This window comes from Arachis stenosperma, chromosome 6 (assembly GCF_014773155.1).
Source record: "Arachis stenosperma cultivar V10309 chromosome 6, arast.V10309.gnm1.PFL2, whole genome shotgun sequence".
NCBI lineage: Eukaryota > Viridiplantae > Streptophyta > Magnoliopsida > Fabales > Fabaceae > Arachis > Arachis stenosperma.
The window spans coordinates 44,722,315-44,730,458 of record NC_080382.1 but is presented as its reverse complement, the minus strand read 5'-3'; the positions used below and the strand labels follow the sequence as shown (position 1 = coordinate 44,730,458).

General features: G+C 34.5%; 1 long non-coding RNA gene across 1 annotated transcript; it reads right to left on the bottom strand.

Moving 5' to 3' along the window:
* Positions 1 to 4,991: 4,991 nt before the first annotated feature.
* On the bottom strand, positions 4,992 to 5,966 carry LOC130932519 (uncharacterized). Its single transcript, XR_009067476.1, has 3 exons — positions 5,773 to 5,966; positions 5,440 to 5,517; positions 4,992 to 5,267 (listed from the first exon to the last, which is right to left on the bottom strand). It is a non-coding gene; the product is annotated as an uncharacterized LOC130932519 (long non-coding RNA).
* Between the last annotated feature and the right edge of the window lie 2,178 nt (positions 5,967 to 8,144).

Here is an 8,144-nt window from a genome sequence, read left to right as displayed (position 1 = left end):
GGTGATTATTTTAGTCAAGCTAACATTGAGTGAATTGTGTGAAAAGTGACCAACAGAATGTGAATTGCAATGAATTATAAATTGCAGAAAGTAAAGTCGGCAGAAAACTTAAAGAGCAAGGAATGTAAATTGGCAAAAATCTTAAATGACAAGAAATGTAAATTGCAGTGAATGTAAAGGGGGCTGGGTGCTAGAAAGTAAAGAAGGCAGTAGATCAAAGCTTAGAGCAATTGCAAGAAATTTAAACTTGCAGGAAGAGTAAATCAGATCATGAACAAAAATGTAAAATGTAGAACAATTGTAGAAGAGTTAAATTGCAAGAAATGTAAAATGGAAGCAATGAGAACAGAAAGCAATGGGAACCAAAGATCAAAATCAAGCTCAATGTAAATTGAATTGTAAACTTGCAGCAAAAGGAAATTGCAGAAGAGAAGATTCAGAAACTCAAACTTCATAAACCAAATTGATAATTACAGAAAAAGTAAAAGTGTTTCAAAGAGAATTCTCTATTCTACCCTACTCCTAATGCTCTAACAGAGCCAGCCTCCCTAGTGAAATGGAACTAATGCCTTTATATAGGCTTTTACAAAATGAAAACGAAATTGAAAACAAATTAAATTTCAAAATGAAAAATGCTAATCTAACTGATCCTTGTGCCTTTGAGTGATGTCAATTGGGCTTTGCTTGCTTTGGAGTGGAATTGGGTTGAAGATGGATCCGGATGGCCTTAGTCTTGAGAAGAAATCCGCTTGCAATTTGGACCTTGGGGTATTTACGTTTGAGTCAACGTTTGAGGCAAACGTTAACTCAAACGTCTTCGTGTGTGGCATTATGCAGAAGGCCATTTGCTGTCATTCACGTTTGAGTTCACGTTTGAGGTCAAATGTGAGCTCAAACGTGGCTCCTCCCAGGTAAGTTTTTGGCCAACGTTTGACCTCACGTTTGAGGCAAACGTTGGCACAAACGTTGCCTTCCCTTGAGTGGTGTTCAAGCACCAGCGTTTGACCTCACGTTTGAGGCAAACGCTGGCGCAAACGTTGGCCCTCCCCTGAGTGATCTTCCTTGCTTGTGAATGCCCATGAATGCTAATGCTCATTCATTTATTCATTGGTCAATTAATAATCATGTATGCATTCATTAATTAATGCCAATGCATTACGTAGCATTCATTCTTCAATGATCAAATGCTTTATACATGCATTAAGTTTAATTAGCAAAGCCAATTAATGAACGTAATGCCATGATTCTTGAATGCATGCATACATTATATTATTACATTTAATTAGTAATGCCAATTACTTAACATAGTATTCATTTAGTTTATTCATTTGGCATTATTAATTAAATGTTTCATGCAACATTTCATTCATTCGGCCATTTATACTTAAATGCATGCATAAGCATTAATGTATGTGTATGAGGACAAGGTTTCATGGTCATGGGTCACGCTTTTAAAAGCGTGGCCTAAAACTTCAAAGTGTGCCAAAAATTCCTCTTTTTTTCTTTTTAGCTTAATTTGTACTATTTTGCTTCTTTTTTTCTTATTTCCTACAAAATTTATAAAATCAAAAGATCAAGGAAATATACAATTTAAGCATAAAAGAATGCAATAGTTAAGCACTAATTATCAATTACTTGTATGAAAAAGCATAGAAAAACATGACATGGTGACATGTCATCATAATGCCCAAAGTTTTCAAAATTTTGAAGAAAAAACACCAAGGAACACCAAACTTAAAAATTTTAAGATCAAAACACAAAGAAGACATAAGAACACTTTGAAGATTAACAAGAACGCAAAGAACAAGACTCAAGAAATTTAAAGAACACAAGAACATGTAAAGAACACCAAACTTAAAATTTTTTAGAAAACCAAACATAAATTTTCGAAAATTAAAAGAAAAATAACAAGAAGACACCAAACTTAAAAGATTTGACACATGATTTAACCAAATAAACTATTTTTGAAAATTTTTTTGAAAGAAAGACTCAAAATTTCGAAAATTTACCTAGAACATAAACAAAAAACTCAAATCAAGAACAAAGATAAAGAAAGCTAAGGATGCTTGAAAATAAACTATATGAAAAAGGTTTTTGAAAAAGTTTTAAAATTTTTGAAAAAGAAAACAAAGAACAGGTATGACTCAAACCAAGAACAAAGATTAAACAAAGAAAGTAAAAATATTTTTGAAAAAGTTTTTGATTTTTTTGAAAATAGAGAAGAAGAAAATAAAAATAAAAGATTCAACAAAATAAAATAAAATACCTAATCTAGGGAGCAAGACAATTCGTCAGTTTGTCCAAACTCAACAATCCCCGGCAATGGCGCCAAAAACTTGGTGCACGAATCCCCACACTCTATACAACTGCACCAACAAGTGCACTGGGTCATCCAAATAATACTTGAGCGAGTCAAGGTCGATCCCACGAGGATTGTGATTTGAAGCAAGCTATGGTTATCTTGCAAGTCTGAGTCAGGCGAATCAGAATTCAATTGGATTGATAAAAGGGCAAACTATTCATAATTTGTATTTGTGAGATTCAGTAATAGGAATATAGTTGAGGATTGGAGTTGCTTTGCCTTTCTGGATTAACTCTCGTATTACTGTCTTCTTTGCTTCTGAGCGATTTCTTCAATGGCAGGCTATATGTGATCAATGCCATGGGCCATGGTCATTGATCTCCTCTGCTACAGATTGAACGCCATTGGCCGTGGTCATCCAATCTGACGAAGGGTGAAGCTCTAGCAGTTCATTCTCTTGACGATCCTACTTAAAATGCCACAGACAAGGTCGAATCTTCTGGATCAGAGAATGCTGCTTCTTTGGATTCTAGCCTATACCACAGAGACCCTAATCTCCCCAAAAATTGGCTAAACTGGTGTCTCGAGAAGTCCCCAATGAAATCGTGGATTAGCTGTATGAGAGATGTATAAACATAGCTGTTGGCTCGTGCTTTTCAGTCACGTATTCACACGAACCCAAGTAGACGCGTGTGTTTGTCAAGCACGTTTGTCTTAGTATGATGAACAGAGTTGATTGTCACTGATCATCCTATTCACCATGTTGAAGAGCGAATATACATCTTAGAATTAAATCAAATACGGATCGAAGAAGAAACAGTAATACTTTTATTAATTCCTAGGACTCAGCAGGGCTCCTCCCCTCAACCTAGGAGGTTTAGAAACTCATGATGAAAGAAAATACAAAGTGAAACTCGAAAATAATGTGTAAAGTTTGCGTTCTATTCGAATGATTATGTAAAATATACTTTAAATACTAAACAGATGACTAGTAAGGTTAAAACAGTCTATTTAGTGCTAAAATCCACTTCTAGGGCTCACTTGGTGAGTGTTTGGGCTGAGCTTTGATAAGATCCACATGCTAGGGGACCTCTAAGGCATTAAACGCTGGCTAGGAGGCCCTCTTTGGGCGTTTGGATGTTGGTCTCTGCTCTTTGGGCGCTGGACGCCTGGAAGGGGATAGGAGGTTGATGTTAGACGTCGGTTTTGAGCCTTCTAATTTGAAATAAAGTATAGACTATTATACATTGCTGGAAATATCTGGAAGTCATCTTTCTATAGCCATTAAGAACACTCCATTTGGACTTCTGTAGCTCCAGAAAAGCTCTTTCGAGTGAAAGGAGGTAAGATCCGGACAACATCTGCAGTGCTTTCTCTGAATCTGAATCAGACTTTTGCTCCAGCTTCTCAATTTCAACCAGAAATTACCTGAAATTGTACAAAAATACACAAACTCAAAGTGAATCCAAAAATGTGAATTTAACACTAAAACCTATAAAAACCTAATAAAAACTTAACAAAACATATTAAAAACTATATGAAAATGATGCGAAAAATCGTATAAAATATCCGCTTATCAACGTTCTCCTCTCCATCTTCAAAGTTATATGGTTATGGCCAGTGTGAGCTCAAAGCCTCAACCTTCTCTATTGTTGCCTCTCCCTAGCCTCCATCTCGTCGCTGCACCGCTCGCTAACCTCTCTACGTCATTGCATCGTCTCATTTCTCGCCCTCAATATTGATGCTGTCACTGCTGCCATTCTGGATGCAACAACTTCAACCAGTTGACCCAAATGCTTCTAAAAAAATATTAATAACTGTGTCCCTTTGCCAGATAAAATGGAAACAATCAATAAAACAAGTCCAGTAATACATATGTTATTAACCTAGAAAAGGACTTCCATCTTGTGTGAAAGAGAAGTTTTTTCCAACAATTCAGAGAATGTGTAATAAATTACTACTCAACATCCAAACTTATTTTTTAATAAGTCGACTTCAAATACAAAATAAGACTACTAACTAACATCTCCTCCAATAATTAGAAGATACACAATTTAGAATCCGAACTAGCAAGAGTAAAATTAACTGCATTAGTTCCAGATAGTGATTTTTTTGGCATATGATAGCAACATCAACCCTGGAAAAACTACATTTCCAACTAAGAAGATCAAAATTTTACTTTAGTAGAGAGAATTACAATCTAAAACTAAATACACCCATACTATAAGGATTGTATGGAGCTTCTCTCTCAACCCCTCCATTTTAAACTTAAAAATCAAGAATAGTCATGTCATGTTAGGATAATGAATAAATAAAATAAATAAACAAATTGCTAATCCAACACAAGGTTTCTGATACACTCAAGACAAATTAAAACCTCAACCTACTACAAATATAATTAACTTTCTTGTACCAATACACTTTACTTATTTGTGGCTGATGGCTAAGAATCAATTATGTGTTAACTCAAATCACTATGTTTTCATATCTATAAAACTTGTAATCAAATAAAAAAGTTCACTTCACTATTAATTTATAAGTAAATTAAAAAAATCCAAATGTTCACCTAAAAACATTCACAACCATTAAATATTGATTATTGAAAAGGTAACAATACCCTATATAAACAAGGGTACCAAAGAAAATCTTGAAAATAAATGTCATATATAATAATTATTATCATATCCATAGCAATCAAATACGGTTAAACAATTGAAATTAAATAAAATATCATTAACAGGTACCTGTGGTCTAGATAATGTACATGAATTCAATAGACTGTGAAGGATCTCATGAAACTGGCAATGCATGTTGTCCCTTAAATTTGTTATCATTTCTTTGACCGGTATAGGATAATATGTCTAATAAATGCCTTATGTGTAATTTTATATATTTATGTCATAAGAAAAATGTGACCTCATTCACATACAAAGCATACCAGAAGTCCAAGAAATGTTCTTCCTTCCTGCCAAACAACATAGGATCGCAAAAGATTAAGAACTTGATTCAAGAAGAGAATCAGGATATCTATTCTGCAACCATCATAATAAGTTCACATTAGAAATTAAACATAGAAAATGCATGAACACCCAAAACTGAATCATCAACAGATCAAGGTGACAAAGGAGAATCAATACCCAATTAGCACCAACTTCTTATCTTGACTTTGCAAAACCTGGGTGATGACATCAAAAATGCCTTCATTCATTAAAACCCTAAAAACATACATAAAAATTAAAAGCTGAGAACCAACAAGGGTCATAAAACCTGCAAACCTAGATAGAATAAATCAAATAAAAAATGATAAAGAGTTAAGCATTAGTGCTACAAGTTAGAAAAGTATTATAAACGATTATAATACCATACTATAGTTGCACATTATTACAATGTGAAAGATTACATAATATCAGTGATATAATCTTGGTCGAAAAGCTAACTAGTTCCATGATCACAATATCACATGTAATTACCTAAAGAGCCGAAGCTGCTGGATCATCTGTAAGATCTTGCTTAAGGTACAAAACTTGTGCAGGAAATATACCTATTCATCCCATAAATGATGCATATCAAGTTTAAAATAAGAATCAACACCAACAAAGACAACAATTATTAAGCAATACAGCTTTAAAATTTAGGAGCTATAATACAAGTTAGGATAATATCCTCACTAATGTAGCATATCAATATATGATAAAATTCAAATATTCATTTAGAAAGAGAAACATCAGCCTGATGCTAATATCAATATATTACAAGAAGTAAAACATAAACCCTATAGTCAACAGTAAATGCATTTCAATCCTAAACAACATTATCACTAACATAAAATCAAAAAGTTGAAACAGGGATCAATCAAATAATCCTATGTAACTACTAAAGAAAAATAAAATAACAAGATTTACTACAAACAGAGCATCTTCTATGGCTAGAGAGATCCCTTTTGTTTATATCTATTAGAGAAATCCTTTTTTAAAAACACTCTCACAAATGACGACGAAAAAGCCAACTGTGGAGACCAGCCGAGTTTTGAAGAAAGACGTTGTAGCAACGTCACTCAGAGCAGTGCTAGTGAAGATAGGTTTTGAAGGAAGATGTTTGTGTTTCTATTTTGGAAGGGAGAGAAAACGTTGAGTTATGCTTCTGCCCATGAAAATGACGTCATTTGGCCCAAATTAGGTGCCAAACTAACACTGTGTCGTTTTGGGCTTGCCAACATGTCAAAAGAGAGTCCACCTCAGCTTTTCGGGGAAGCTTAGTTGACCAAAAATGCTTAAAGGATGATTCTGAGTCCCAGAGTGTAACTTCAGGGATACATATAAGTAACTATTAATTTCAGGGACTAGTATGAGGCTCGAGTGTAATTTGAGGGACCACTTTGAGTCTTAACTCGGCAATTCACATGCACTTGGTATTCACAAATGTTAAGCATAAAAAATTTAATACCAAACAACAAAGTATATCCTCAATAAAGAAATTCAACAATGAATGTTAACAACAATGATGCTAAAATAGCATCAAGTCAGTAATCAGCAGCAATATCTTATCAGAATCAGCAAATCAAACTAACTAAATAACTAATTGAGATGGTGGTAGATGGTGAATGATGGTGATAGATGATGGTGGATGCTGGTTGAATGAAAAAGAGAAGAGAAAACAAGAGAGAAGAAGAGAAAAAGAGAAAAGAAATGGTGCGTACGTCGAATTTGGGATATGGAGATTAAGGCCACGTACGCAAGCAATTGGTATGCGGGTGGTAGCTACTGTTTGGCCTGGTCGCGTATGCGGCAAGTGGCTACGCACGCGAGATGGTCCAATTTTGGGGTCATGTGTACGCACCATTGAGCATGCGTATGCATAGTTGGTTTTTTTTTTCATAAAAAAACTTAAAGTTAACCACAACTTCTCAACTAGATTCAACTATGCAGTTCAAAATCAAAATCAAAATCCATCATCCGAAATAAAAGTCTAAAAACTATGCAATTCAACTATGTAACTATGCACATTCTAAAATAAATCAAAATCCAAAAATTTAGTCAACTATTCAACCATTCCATTCAAGCTACAATCTATCAAATCAATCTAACAATTAAGAGACATATTTACAAGAATGAAATAAAGAAGAAAAATTAGAAGGTTTTACCATGGTGGGGTGTCTCCCACCTAGCATTTTTATTTATTGTCCTTAAGTTAGACATTTTGGAGAGCTCTAATCAAGGAGGCTTGTGCTTAAATTCATCATTGAACTTCCACCAATGCTTAGTCTTCAAGTGATTGTTAGAATTTTCAACCAAATGCACCAAACTTTGTTGAAGTTCCACACAAGTCAAGAGCTCCCAAAATTGATCCTCATCTTTTAATCCGGGATCCCAAATCTTGTTTTCACACCTGTATTCATGTTGACTCTTGTGATTTCACTCAGGTGACAAGCAAGTAGAATTCTCATAAAACCATCCAAACATCCTCCTATACCTAAGCAATTGAGTTTTACACCAATCCACATGTCAATCTTGATGATCTAACCAAAATGAACCTAGAATTATATTTCCAACAACTATACAACTATCTCTTATTCTTCAATCCACAAAGAGTCCGAAGTTGACAATCTGTTTCAAGCAAACCATATTCAAGAGGGATAATAAAACTTAAGGATATGAGTTTTACCCACTCAAATGATGGTTGCTTAGCGAGAAAGGCTCCAACCGGCTTTGGCAATGTGATCACAACTCTTTTTTTCTCTTCTTAAATTACCTCCACCTCTTGGCAATTTTCTTCCAATTCAATCTCTTCCTCACCAAATTCTTCTAGCTCTTCCCTATCGCTCAAGTCATAAGTCAGAGGTTGA